Source organism: Trachinotus anak, unplaced genomic scaffold (assembly GCF_046630095.1).
Source record: "Trachinotus anak isolate AG129_WGS33_773 ecotype Australia unplaced genomic scaffold, CSIRO_AGI_Tana_v1 ptg000007l, whole genome shotgun sequence".
Classification (NCBI taxonomy): domain Eukaryota; kingdom Metazoa; phylum Chordata; class Actinopteri; order Carangiformes; family Carangidae; genus Trachinotus; species Trachinotus anak.
Genome location: NW_027273858.1, coordinates 17,760,001 through 17,775,478, shown reverse-complemented (window position 1 = coordinate 17,775,478; position 15,478 = coordinate 17,760,001).

The following is a 15,478-nucleotide window of genomic DNA, read 5'->3' as shown; positions in this document are numbered from 1 at the left end:
TCTCTCAGGGGACAACACAAAGAAGAAGGAGAGAAAAAAGGATTCACTTCAACAGATCCCATGGTGCTCCGTGGAGAAATATGAGCTGCACACTCGGTGCCAGAGTTTGTCTTCCTCTATGACAGGAGTTCGAGCTGAGGGTTACAGAGTGTACTTACCGAAAGCACCAAATCATCATCTGAACACCCTCCTCACTGCTGTCATAAATACATCATAATTACAGTCAATACTAAGCAACAGGCCGTTCCCTGAAAGATTGTAAAGCAACTATTTTTATTGCTTTTAAATGGAGGAGGCATCTACCTCTACACCTGCTCCTGCACACTGACGAGAGTGAGAGTTCATGCTGTTAGAGGCTCTGTGGTGAAGTGTTTATAATGTTGAAATTAGAATATTCAGCAGGATCAAGCAAGGTGACTTCATTGCATAATTTAAATGATAAGTGACACTAAATTCATGCAGTACGATGGCAGTAGTGATTAACTGAGCCCAAAGCACTCCGTTCTTTTTCTTTAGCAAGTCTGCAGAGAAATAAGACAGAAAGAGGCAAGCACATCAAACCAGCGAATGAATTAAAAGATAGAGTGAATCGACAGGAATTAATTACTTTTGTAATGTTTGCGGATTCATGTTTGCCTCTTCCTCTTTGTGTCAGTAGTAATTACACAGGCACCTATGGGAGGGATAGGGTGGGAGATGAAAGTGCTGTGAAACCAGGACATGAACAAAGCCAGAAACAGAAAGAGGAGGCCAATGCTTGAACACCATGCCATGACAGACAGCCTTTGGGGCTGTTTTATTCAGCTGCCAGGAGCTTTTTAGGATTCGTTTTATCTGCTCTGCCTTCCCACCCACCCTCACGCCCACCCCTCTGGATGGTGCTCCAGATGATTTGTGTCCAGTTTGGCTTCACTCGAGCCAACACAGCCTCTAAAAGCAGACACACTCTGCCTCCTTCTCTGCAATCAGCCCGCCTGTCTTGTGCTTGAGAGCTGTTAAACCTCTTTTCTGCCTGAGTGAGTTTGGTTGCATTTAACTAAAAGGTCACTTCAGGCTGTATGTTTCAAAGATGAATTTAAAATGATTTTTTTTTTTTTTTTTAAAATCTGGATTTTCCTTTTCTTGGAGGGGGTCTCATGGAAACATGTGACTGCTAAAAGCAGCAAACCATGTCTGCTAAAACATAGAAACACATCAGTCACGTAGTTAACCACTTTATCCTGTTTTTGCCATGAACATCTTTTTCATTCTTTACAAATGACGTAGATGTTTCTACTTTGCGGAGGTTTCTCAGAAATTCTAGGTAATTGTTTTTTGTAGGTAAAACAGTTTACAGCCATATGCTAGCAGCTCACCTCAGCTAAATGCTAGCATCAATATGCTAACATGCACATAGTGACAAAGGTAACATGATGATGCTGAGTAGCTGTAATGTTTACAGTATAAACCATTTTAGTTTAGCATGTTAGCATGCTAACGTTGGTAATTTATTTAAGATTTGCTGAGATATTTCAGTCTGGATCAAAGTGGTGGACAGACAGATCAAAGAGCCAGACTGCTAGCGTGAGTGAGGTCTGAGAGTTTGGCTTGATCACAGCTCCATTAATAGAAAATGCTTTCCCTAGACACCTGTATTGATCCTTATTGGAAAGAAGCCTATTCTGTCTGGTACTGCTACAAAATCAATATTAGTCAAAGTCAGTGAATCCTTTGTGAGGCAAAGTTCAATGTGTCAGCAGTTAACAAGCAGTTAGCTGTGCCCGACTGCAAGCTTTGTTATGATGTTATGCAGAATAACATATATTATATTATGAAACTGTAATTACTGATGCATTATGTCATGTTAATTATTTTAAATACTGTGGGGTAGGTTGTGAATTTATACCCTGAGAATAAGAAAGTCCCATCTTCACCTATGTTAGTTTATCGTAATTAGATTAGATTTTGTTTATTGATCTGATTCTTCAAGGTAACTATGAACTACAGTGGACTTTAAAGTACATTATTTGCCTCTTGTGTTATCAAAGTATGAAGTAGCAGAAAATTGAAATGCTCAAGAAAGTACAAGTACCTCAATACTGTACTTAAGTACAGTACTTGTAAGTTTTCGGTTGATGTAACGAATTTTTGGGCATTGTCAAAACTTGTTTTCATGCTACTGGTGCACTTACCTAGTGCAATCACTCCAAACATTTCTGTTGTATAAAAAACTCTCTGTATATTGTATATAACCTGATGAGATGTCCTTTTAAAAGCCCCTGCAGGGATAAACACAGTTGAATCAAATTCAATGCACAGCACATCTGGGCTCTCAAAAATCCTTTTAGGGATGGTTTAAAGTCCCAGTTGCTGGCACTCGGCTCCTGTGTTCTTCATCAGACCCAAATTAGTCGCATTACGCTCACAGAGCCATCTCATAAATGGATTTCATGTTGTGTGTGAAGCTTCATAGGGGAATCGGTGCATCATGTGGCCATCTGTCTTCGTACTTCCAGCCTCCTGAGCCGCTTTCCCAGAAATCAACACCCTGAGGTCTGAATCACACTTGCCATTCTGTCATCTGCATTTCTGGGTTTTTTTTTCATCATGGTCTATAAGCACTATCAACTCTTTCTCCCTGTGAGCACGTGCTCGGCTTTGTCATTACAGGCATGTCATTCTGCAGAGAACATTACAGATAATGACGTCCCTAAGAGCTTTTCCCGCGCTGCACATTATCTCGTGGGCGGGAGATACTGTAATCAATGGCAGCTTATTGATTACTGACATCACGTGTATTTCTTCATAGTATTTCAAGGACCAGTGCATCTGTAGCGTCCTTTAACACATTAGCTCAACATGCTCTTTCTAACATCTCTGCATGATAAAATCTCTTTAACTGTTTTATTTATTTTCAGACACAAACAAATACATCTTTTGTACTGATGCAACAAATATACATAAGAATTAGAGCCCAATCAATAATTGATTTTTAAATGTATAGTTTGACATTTTTGGAAGTAAACTAATTTGCCTTATTGTTTAGAAGTAGATAAGAAGAGGGATACTACTCTCACAAATGTACAGTAAATATCTAGCCAGCGGCCAGTTAGTTTAGCATAAAGACTGGAATCCGAAACAGCTCACTTGGCTCTGTCCAAAGGGAACAAGATCAACCTGCTGAGTTAGGAAAGGTGAGGACCTTTCTTAACTCAGCATGAAGATGAAGAACTGTACGTCTAAAAATGACAAACTCTTTGTTTAAGGCTAATCCACATATACAGAAATCAGATTAAGTCAGATAATATTAAGACTGATAAGGATTCCTTAAATGTGGGTATTAAACTATGGTGACCAAGTTACTGTATGCATTGATTGTGAACAATTTACACAGTCCTGTATCCTAGTGGTGCAAGTGGTCATTGGTGCATAACTACATAAACAAAATGTTTGCTTCTGGTTGGGGTCCTTTGTTGCATGTCAGTCCCCCTCACTCTGTCCCCATGTTTAAATACATTTGGCAATGCTCAAACATATCTTTGACGGGACAGGCTCAAAAGTCATTCAGGTTATAGCTGGTTTAACTGATTAACTAGGTTCTGGTTTGGCATTGAGAAAAAAATAACACATTTCAGCAATAGAGGAGCTTTTTTTGTTCAATTTACTTTTATAGTCAAATACTAATGATGATGAGCAACATACAATGTTCATACACACATTTTAGTTGTATATTAGTGTCTATATCAAAGGCAAACCATAGTCTGTGACAAAATATGAGCTGGCAGAGTCCATCGCACACTACTAGTAATGGAGCTGGATTTCATCAGAGGTTATAATTTCCAATCATGAACAAATATTAATACTGATATTATGTTATTATTACTCCATCAGCGACTGTCCTTCTTAGCACCTGGCCACGTTTCGCTCCCATCTGCTGGCTGCCTGTTAGGACAATGACTGGGCTCACACTCCAGTGAAGTCACCGGCCAAATTGGCTACCCCCATTTGGAGCCACAGACCAAGTTGGCATCCCTGTGGAGAGGCACTTAGATATTTGGTGTGCCCACTGTTCTGCTGCTAATTGTGTGGCAGCAAAGGCCGCTCTGGCAAATGAGTCCCTCCATCACTCCATTGTGTTTTTCTGCTTTGCCAGTGACAGCTCCAGCCTGGTGGGACAAGACCGGGGCATGCAGAAGTATATTTGGACTGCATGGCTTTTACTGCAATTTTTTTTTTTTTGGCTCAGTTATATTTCACTTTCACACTTTTAGCACTCATAACAGCATCTGGTAATTAGACAAATGTTCAGTTAACTGCATCGTGCTAATTACATTACATAAACATTGTATACTAAATTATTTTCAGTCTTTAAAAAAACACCTGGATTTGCCCAGGGTTTGCCTCAAGTACACAGGCACATTGACATCTACAGTGTGTCCTCTAGGGGGCACTGTTGTATCAGGCTACATCCCACTGTTGGAGCTGAAGGAGGAGGGAAGTGGCAGGGCTGTCTACCACCCCTATCTGTGTTTATGTCCTCACTTTGTAAGACAATGGCACTATATTCTTATCCAATCTAACCTCTACCTGGAGAAGGAGACGGATTGCATGGCACTCTCCCTGCTGCAGTGAATTAAATCAGAATCCCATTACAGAAAAACAGATAACACTCGCACAATTCAATACCTCCATTGTATGACCAAAACAGGAAATACGGTACATGTTGACTGCAGGATATATATCATATAATATATATCATATATCTAGAGGAATAACTGAATGGTTGTCAGTGAGGAGAGCCCATCAATCGATACCACGGATGATTCTGAATGATGGCTGCTCTGCTAATAGAACTGACGAGCTCATTTGAATTATGGCTGAATTACTGGAGGAATGTTGATCCTTGCGAGAACAATAGGTCTGATCCCAGTCCAGGGTACATAGCAGTTTTATTAGCATATGTAATCAGTTAGAGGTTACATATGTTGTCTATGTTCTAGAAGAAGAGCTAGAAGCATTTAGATAATGTGTAATGTGCTGTATAATTTTCTTGACCTTGCCCTGACTATTTTATTGCATCGCTCTCCTCAAAATCTGTGATTGGCCTGCCCCTCACATCTCACCTCCGCTCTTTTCACCACCAGTTAAACCCACTCGCTCCTCAGGTATTTGAATATGGATACCATCTTTCACTGTGTTATTGGCCTCCTTCTCCCCTCCCGTCCTTCATTACAAATGATCTCTCAGCACTAATGAGTACATGTCTAAAAATACCCTCCTTGTCCAGAGAGCTGGATGTGTCGTGGTGCGTATTGAGCTTTAACAGATGTTAATGGTTATGGAACATCAGAGTGGTGTAATGAATAGAGGCACAGCTACTCCGACTTCATTTAGAGAGAATATTTTAATATTCAGCATGCATCCGCACCCACCCACTGAAATTCTGCAGCCATGGATTCAGTTCAGACGCCCCCTACACCCCCCTACACCCCTCCTGACTAGCTTTTTAACATACCGGTGGTGTTCCCTGTTGCCATGGAAACTCCACATGACCTTTCCTGGGAGGTCGAGCTCATGTCAGTGTGTTGCTCAAAAGATTTCATTCCAGGTCTCCACTCAATGGTGGTCTTTGCAGTCTGAAATGTTCTCCGGTTTGACGGATGAGGGAAATGTTCCAACTGGACTTGGTCTCAGGGTGAAAGAAAACGTAAGGTGATGGATGGAGCCGTCACCACCCTCGTCTAATTAACTGACAGGGTCCCCTCATTGCCCACGTGAAGTTCCAATGACTCAATTCATGGAGAAATGTGTGGGCATGTCCATATTTGCTTTTGCCAATCTTCTCCACAGAGAAAAAATGAAGCATACTTGAAATCAAGTTTATCTGCACTTAAGGTAGCGTGGCATAGGTGACAGCTCAGGAAGATTTTAACAGCAAACCACTGCCGCTGGCTGGCTTTTATTTAGTAGCTTTAGTTCTGGATATTGCTGTGAATTTGTATATAATCAGTGTTAGACGCTCAACTTGCTGCTCATCCTAAAATGCTAATTGGTGTTATGGCTGGGTTTAGATAAATCTGAGGTTATGATGAAGCATCAAGAAGATAACTGGTGAAAGGTGATAGTGATGTTGATAAGGTTTAATTGGGTTCAGGCTAAGCACAGGTTTGGGTGAAGTCAGGCTAGGCCCTGAAGATGTTTTAGTTTAGCTTAGTTTAAAGAAAATAATTGAAAATAGGGGGAAGGAGTTAACCTGGCGCTCACCAATGCCAGTTAACACATTGTATCTAATTTGTTTAATGTGTCCATGAACAAAAATGTAAAGAGTGTGATTTAACATGGACTGATTTGCTGGAACATACAACGGCTGGGCACAGTGACTTGCAACAGTAAATGTTGTTTGTGAAGAAATACTTCCAGTACAAATCAACATTCTGATATTTCAGTTTGTTTATGAATTAAACAAATAAGATACAAAGGGTTAATCGGTGGCATGAAGAGGTGCTGGAAGGCAGATTTCTGGAGAGAACCAGGCTCGCTGTTCCCCCTGCTTCCTGTCTTTATGCTAAGCTAGGTACAGCACTTCTCTGGTTCCAGATGCTATATGCAAAATTGCAACAAAAAACAGCCACAAAAGTGGCGACAAGAGACATGAAGAAGCTCATAAACACCAACGTTTACACTGCTGTTAACAAAAGCTACAGCATTTTCTATGCTCACTGAAAATTATATCTGTGGGATGGATATTGATTGGTTAGAGTAAAAAGAAAACTAATTCCCCACCCTTAACCCCAAACAGGAAATGAGTTAACAGGAATGCAATGCCAGGCTGAATAAGGGAAGTGAAACAAAATGGCATTTCATTTTAATTATGAGGTTAGCTAAGTTTAGCTACATACTTTAGCCACAGACACGAGAGAGGTAACAATATTATCATGCAATTTCATGCATATTTCCCAAAATGTTTCTTCATTTGAGTAATACTGTTATTCATGCAAACATGTTTTTCTACAGATACAGGAACTATTGCTTGGGCCACAAGCATGGATTCTCAGTCTCCTTGCGTGATTAAAATGGTAAAATATTTGGTCAGAGGAATTAAGTCGAACGAATAAGACTGGAACCGTTAACCAAACACCCACTGTGGACAAACTAGTCATTCTTCTATCTTACTCAGGCTCAGTTGATGAGTCTCTTGATTTCCCACAACGATGATGCTGCTTAACAAACCTGCACATTACACAGTGATACACAATGACTGTCTGGCCAAGTGGGGAGAAACACTCTGGATGATTTCATCAGGCCCATGAGTTCATTATGACCAAATCAGAAGTGCTAACCCAGCAAAATGTTTGCAGGATGAGAGTCAGCTATAAACGGGACCCCACACCCGTTCCTCCCTCCGTGAGAAACTGAGGGGAGACATGGAGAGTGGGCCTCCCCCCGTTCCTGCCCAAGGGTTCGAGTCTAATTCAGACAAGATGTTGGATGTTCAACAGCCTCCTTTTCTCATTTGTGGTGCAGATCTAGATGAAAAGGTGGCGAGAGGCAGGAGCAGACCTCTCTGGAGGGGTTTCATTAGATATTACAATCTAAGCTTCCTCCAAGGCCAGGGTCAAAGATGGCTCCTATTTGCACCTTATTTCATGGCCAGGAAGATAATCGACCCACGCAGAGTCCATCTGGTTCACATGGAGGTCTTGTTTGGGAATGGCTTTTGCAGCACGCAACGCAGTCCAGCTTGCACAGACCCTAAATGAGAGATAAATAAGGATTGTATAAAAAGAAACAAAGATTTAAAAAAAAATACAAATTAACTTCAGCTTCAGCATTACAACCAGATGAAATCAAAACCTAATTTCTCCCAGCTTCGTGGGTTCAGATCTACAGACGACAACATGTGACAATCTTGTGAGTTCCCGGGCCCTGGCTATCAGTGAGTCTGTTGTCTTTGTACAGTCTTGCCGAGCGTGATAATGCCAGTGTAACCTCCCCCTCTGTCCTCATGGTCTGCTTTGTGTCCTTCACAGGCTGTAATCAGATACAGTGGACTGATTGTGGAACAAACGACCCGGGGCAGTCCAGCTGCACAGGAGTAAGGGCTTCAACCCTTAAATGATGATGTCACAGCTCCCATGTGACAGGGCTCAGTTTCACTGTCAGATCAATTATTCACAGTGTTTAATTGGATCAGCTGAATCCAGATCGCTCCAGGGATCCATTTCCAGTAACAGCAGCTGCAAATAAACCCTGAGCCAGCACACAAGACATAAGGCTCCAGATCAATATCAGCAGACTACAGCACCCCTCACTGATTTAAAAACTACCCAGATAACATGCAAGTTTTGTTTTACTGGAAGGAAATAATCTGCATGTGAAAGTATAAATTTCCTTATTTAGATTAATCTGGTCTGCTTCACACTGTAACACAGAGGCAGGAGTGGAGGTGATGATCTCAGAGTGTTGGGTGAAGGCCAATCTGTGATGATGCTGCATTCATTAATCACACACTCATGTACAGTGGCGTTCACAGCCTCTTAGTCATCAGATATTCCCCTGGCCTCTGCTCCACTCCCACCTCCAACTCATTACAAGCCTCCCAGTCAAAGCTGGCCTTTGTGTGTGGGGTCAGAGCCGAGCAAGACAGTTCTACTCCCCCCATTAGTACTGGGTTTCAGGATATGGAGTATAGTGCAGAGAGCCTTCCATTCACAAGGCAGAGGATCAAAACACAAGGGCTATATCTCTGTGGAAAAGAGGAGAGAGCAGCCCATTCATTTTCAGTCTTAGTGCAGTAGTCACACATGCGAAGGTCTTGGGAAAGTCACTTCGCCAATTAAACACAGTCATCTCTGTTTTCACATGAAACCCACAGTGTTTATCTTGTCTTTTTTCAAAGGTTAACCACCTTAGAAACTATTTATTTAGCATTTATTTTATATCAGATTCAATCTTATCAATAAGTACACTTGAACATAAAGAAATAAGCTGTTAAGTAATCCAATGTAAACACCGGTGAATGATCGTGTTAGTCACTGAGAGCCCATTTGCTGATTGAAAAGATTTATAAGACCCCTGGTTCCCATCATCATGAAATTACCCTGAGGGTATGAATACATCTCTTTCATCCCCTCCATGTATGCAGTCTTATACCACCTATAGAGGCAGAACTCACAAAGTCCTGAGTGTCTTTTTGGCAGTCAGGTTTTCACACATGTTCTCTGGTAAAAAGGTAAGAAAAATGAGCCGAGCTGTGACTCCATTCATGTCTTATCCATTGATTGGAGAACATTACTTTCTTCATCCACTCGCACCTCACTGCTCAGCCTCAGGCATCTACAGAAATAGTCACAAATGAAGGCTTATTGCACTCATTGACCTTTAAAATACTGACTGGAGACTTTATAAACAAAGCTAGATGTAGACTTATTTTTAACTACTTTTTATACAACTACAAATCTCTGGGTTCAAGTGGTTCCATAAAACATTAGCACTGGCAGCAGTACAAGCATTGTTCCAAAAGGGAGCTAAATATGATTAAAAATCAATGGGAGTTTTGGATGGAACAGAGCGAGCACAAAGAGTGCTGATCAGTGTTTCCCAGAATCTAATTCTATTAATCATATGTGCAGAGAGAGTGAGGGTCGCTTCAGTATGGGTCGCTACAGCCAGCAGCCACAGGGCGCAACGACCTTGTGACTGGTGACCTTTTCAGTGTTTCTCTTCAACCTGAAGGGATATGCTGTGGAGACTCAGCTAATCGGCTTTGTTCACCACTCAAATGCAGCTCTAATAAGCCTATTGATCTGTATATACATTGATGCAGTGTTCAGGCTGGAGCCGAGGTGGGTAAGCAGGTTGTGTGGGTAAATGGTGAGGGGAGACAGTTTTGGATTCACCATTTAACAAAGCGCAGAGTCCTCTATGAGGATTAGCTTAGCTTAATTCTTAGCTACTTTAGAACAACAAGCGTGGGCTCAATAAGATATACAATCAAGGCTTAACCTCAAAGACAGTGCCTTTATATGTTAGGGCTCGTATCTGTGTCAGTGTGGCTGTCTGTCTGTATGCCAGTGAGGACATCCCAGTGATTAAGTGCTCGCAGTATATGACTTTCACATTATTGAAGATGCTGAGCACTGTAGGCGTGGGACAGTTTACATATTCAATATATGTATATGACGAAAGGGGCATTATGTTAGGTCAGCCGAGACACCCCTGTGGAATTTACTGGCTCGCTCTGCAATAATAAAGCTGCATGTGAAATGCAACGTTTCTCAGAAGCTGCTGTTCATTCATGTTGTGAAATATTTGGTTCAGTTTTGCACTTGACTCACCGCAGTAAGCACCATAATGCTTGGTAAGTGAGATGGTGACATGGTGGTCGCTGTGCTCTGATTTGCTTAGATTTTTAGCTATGCTAGTGTGGCTCAATGTGGCTCTTATGACGGCAGTCTTGGTTTGTTGGTGCACTGCTTTGAGATATCTCAACAACTATTGGACTGATTGCTGTAAAATATGGTACAAATATTCATGGTCCCCAGAGGACGAATCCTACTGACTCTATTGAACCACAGAGATTTCATCATGCGGTTGACATTTATGTTTTTGTGTGAAATGTCTCCGCAACTTTTAGATGAATTGCAACAAAATTTGGTGCAGGCAAAGACAAGGCCTGTTTGTGCTCCCCAGAGGACGGATCCTGATGTGTTCTATATTTAGGTTCATTCAAAAATACCTGAAAACCTATGATGTTCCCACCAGCCTCAGATGTAGCTGCATGTAGTGCTAATTATCAAATGTTAGCAAGTCGATATTAGCATTTAGCTCAGAATGCCTTGCACAGCCACACAAAGCTGCTAGCATGGCTATAAACTCTTAGTCTTGATGTCTACAAACCAAAAAGTAGAGGCCACATTGAAAAGTCATTCGATGCTGTGCTGAGAGAGTTGGTGAACTCATGACTAATGTTAAACATGACAAAATGTGATGCCTATTTTTGACCACTTACATAAACATTGTCTGTTGTGCCCTGAGCCCTGACAAGTCTATTTCAAAGCATCCTGCCAGAAAAGGCTCTGAGACTGGGCTGCTGTCAGTGCTGCACACAAATCCTCGGAGAGTCCTCAAAAACAGAGTGAGTCACAGACTGATTGGACGAGGAAATGAATTTCCTCAGAAAATCATCTCAACAGAGCCACACCTTGTTTACTCACTGCCGTGCTCCCCTCTCCTGACTGGCACTCAGAGGAAGAAGATTACTGCCTCACTTACTGTAACTCAGTCATCATCATTGCTCTGATGTTAACAGCACTTCCCAGGCAAAAAAAAAAAAAAGCACTCAACTCTTTCGTAACAAACATGACCTGACAGGAGAAAAGGCAGGGATAAGAGAACGAGGGTAGTCAAAACTGACATTGGGTTAAATACATTTGAGTTGCAGAAATGAATTAGGGCAAAAAGGGAGCTCAAATGGAACAGACAAGCCTCGGTTCCTCCAGGGTGTTTATGAAACTAGCCTTTACAGTGAAGTGATTCTCCATTCTGATGTTTTCATGAAACATTTCTATTTCTGGACTCTCCTCCCCTCACCCTCGCTCAGCAAACACACAAACATCAGAACATACTCAGCACACTGGACATCACTCTAAGCGTTATTGTGGATGGCAGATGTAGTCTTTCAAACATGCAGCGTGCATGAGAGCGTGTTCCTCTGATAAGGGGACATGCACTTACTCACACACATGAATACGCATGCATGCACAAAGTGAAAGTGCAGCACAGCGGAGGCACAATCTACGTGAATCAGACTGAGCGAAGGAAATGTTTTGTGCTAAGGCAGACGTCCGTCATATTTTGTATAATCATTGTACATGTGCATACGCCCTGGAACACAGCACAGTCCTTTTCCTGGTGCTCACATGAAATTAGGGTTGAGTAACAGCGTTGCATAATTCTTCTTTGTTTTCTCTGGGACCGATGTGGAAACTGTACTGAACAAAAAGTCATACAACAGCTATGCCTAAGTCCCACTCCCATCTCCCACGAAGCACAACAAATCCCACCCCCTCACGCTGATGCCCCCCCAACACACACACACACACACACACACACACACACTCTCTCTCTCTCTCTCTCTCTCTGTCTCTCTCTCTCTCTTGGCCCCGTGGTAACAAATATTTCATGTTCGCTTCCCTTACAGAGTGAGATCACCAGTCTGTGTGTGTATGTGTTGCAAATATTCTCAGCTCCCCCAGCCAAGTCTGCCCTGCCCCCGTCAGACAGCAAAACGCTTGCATGTGTCATTTTTGGCCCGGAGGGTTGACGAACGAAAAGTAACAGTTGGTGTGCATGTGTGCGTTTGTCTGCTTGTGCCAACATGTTTTCTGTTTCTCTTATTTGTGGATGTGTGTGAGTCTGGAATGCTTTGTGTTTCTGGACAACAAATCTCCAAGTGCTCTCTAGCCGCCGCCTCTGAGCAGGGTCAGAGGTCACAGTGCATATTGTCCCAATATGGAAACGGCTCTTCCAGCTCTGCAGCACAAAGGCTGGCCACACTGAGCTCTTTGTCACGACTGCCAAAGACCCCAGTCAGGTCAACAACATTGCCTCCGAACCAATTAACAAAGGATTTTTCATTTGTGTCCCAAATACATAGAAAAAAGACAGCACTTCCTACAGCAGCTGCAGTATAAACAAAATACCAGAACATTTCCCTCTTTTGTCTGTAATCTTTAAAATGGCATCAGAACCATCTGGCTTAGCTCTAGCTGTTATGAGAGGATGGAGAGGAAGAGATGGAGTTGCTAGGAAGTGGGTGGGTGGGTGGATGGGGGGAGGTGAAGAGGATGGAAATGGAGGGAGAGCCACAGAGGAGGAGGGGTATCTACTGTAAAATCCTGTTATGCAACCCCTTCTCTGTGGCTGGCGTATTGCATCTGTTAAAAATGGAGGAGAAAAACAGCTTTGCAATTAGCGCTCGGTGTCCTGAGGGTCCTGGTCTCCCCCAATCACATCGCTCTGTCCTGCTCTCCCCAGCGTGCGTGTTGCTAAGCAGATGATGTGACTCAGGAACACACACTGCTCCTCTTATGGTGTCAGCGTGGAGCAGACACACTGATAGCAATGCTCTGACTCTGCCTGCACGCGCGCTGATGTTTACTGGAACAGACCGGTCTCGCAAATTAAACCAAGCTGGGTTGTTGTTTTCTCTGCCTCGTGAGAGTCGGAGATTTGGACGAAGCTTTGAGCCCTTTTTTCTTATATTTTGGGCACAGGCAAGGTTTACAGCAACTTAGGGTGTGGTCTCCATACACGGGTGCTTCCTCTGTGGTGAGTGGGGTGTTTATGGGTCTGGCCCTGTTTCCTGACTCCCAGATAAGGACCACCCACCAAGGCCTCATCACTCCAAAATCCTTCAGCAGTTAATGATCCCCGGGGAGGCTCCAACATTCTTATAGCGCAGCACTGATGTAATTACTCAGCATTTATCAAGTCTCCAGAAACATGATCGCTAAGAAAATCATAAACAGTAATATATAAAGGCAGAGAAGTGTTTCCTTTTGCTCGACAGCTTGTTAACATACCATTTTATATACTGTGATAACTGTTTTCATAAATACAACATGGAGCCATGTGTCCCCTCAGGGCATGCAGTTAAGAGGGGCAAAATATGTCAGGTTCAGACAACCTAGCCCAGGCAAGGGCTTTTATCTTCATTGTTCCACTAATTGTTATAGAGTTCTTTTCAGAGGTTAATCCAAGCTGAAACTAGGAGGGTGTGTAATCTGAGCCTGAAAAGATTGGATGTTGAGGTTGTTCAATTAGGTCAGGCAGCACTGAAATGATGCCTTGCAGAAGCACTTAATGCCCTATCTGCTGGTGGTATAAAAAGAAAGAGGACGCAGAGGCTGTATTTCATTGTTCCACATGGCCACGGCTAATGGTCTCCATCCCTAGTGTGAATGGAAGGTATTTGCGCGAGAGTGTGATGCATTATTTAAGAGTAAACACAGTGGAGACAGAGGGGCCCAGCGGTGGTGGGGTAGTATTGATTGTGACAGGCCAGAGGAGACATGCACACCTCTCTTAAGTGTCTGGGGCTTCTCACAGTGCCCCCACAAATCAACTTTTATTGCTCGGGCTTTGGAGTCTCCACAGTCAGCAGCCTATCAGGCAAAGCAGCTTAGCAGAGATAGCCTGCGGCAGTCCCACAGTGGGCCTTAACGCTATCAATCGATCATTCATCACTAGTCCCTAAGAAACAAAAACAAGCAGCCAAAAGACAACCAGGGGAGGGAGGCAGCTGAACTGGACTGTGTCACACAGCTCTTGGCTGGGTGGAAAAACCCTGTCAGGTTTTATTTGGGAACAGTCCACAGCCTGTTCTGCACAGCAGAAATTGAAACATTTGAGGAGGAGAGGGAGAAGAAAAGTAATGAGAAAAACTTTCTGAAAGAGGTCGAATGAAATGTGGCCCCCCGGTACCCTCCTCTCCTCTGCGCTCCCTCCCTCCTCCAGCCCTCCTGCACATTCCTCTCCCCTCAGCAGATCTGGCATGCCCCACAGGAGGCGGCGGCAGCAGCAGCACAGTAATCTTTTCAAAAGGGCGGATTTGAGCGGCCGCCAGGGCAGCTGGCCAACTATTTCTCATTTGGAGCTGGCCTGGAGATGACCCTCCTGTTGGAGCCCCACTCTCAGGAAAAACAAAAACGCCAGCACCGAGTAAGGGAGCGCCTTGGCAACACTGGAGAGCCAGGAACAGACTAGCAAAAGGAAAACAGGGAAACCGCAGGCCTGCTCTCAGGAACATCTGCACCGCCTTCCTGTGTTAAAAGAAAAAAAATTAAACTCAATACTGTCTGCATGAGCCCAAGGGACTCAACAAAAACATGGGAGGGCTGCGTTTCATTCTTTTTTTTCTTGGAACTCTGTCTGCATGTCTTTTTTTCCCTTTGTCCATTTCCCTCTCTGTCTAACAATTTCCCGAGCCCATCAACCCCCCCTCCCCATCCTCTCTTCCCTCTCCACAGCCCTCCACTGAGCCCTGGCCTCTTGCACTTTCAGTGGAAGCCCACCCTTGGCTTGGGAGGAGCTGGTCTGGGTCCCTGTTATGCTTGCTCAATGATGGATGGACGGGAAAGCTAAGAATCCAAATCCAGCATTCCTGCTTTTACAGTGGGGAGAGCGGGTGGAGGGAAAAGGGGGGAAATTCCTGAGCGTCTTTGTAATCACTATATGTTTGACAGCAACTGCAGTGACCTTCATCCAAACTTGCGGTCAACCCTCAGACAAGAGTGCCCAGTAATTATCTGGGTGTTTCTTGCAAAACTAACAGAAAAAAGGCAGCTTCCAGAAAAAGTGAAACAGAGAAAGGACAGGACATGTGGAAATGTTTGGAGGCTTAAAGGCTTTGTGAGTCAGACCTAGGACATCAAATTCCACATGCTGGGTTCAGATATCGTGTCTGTATGCAATGTTTACTGCCACACTCAGCCCT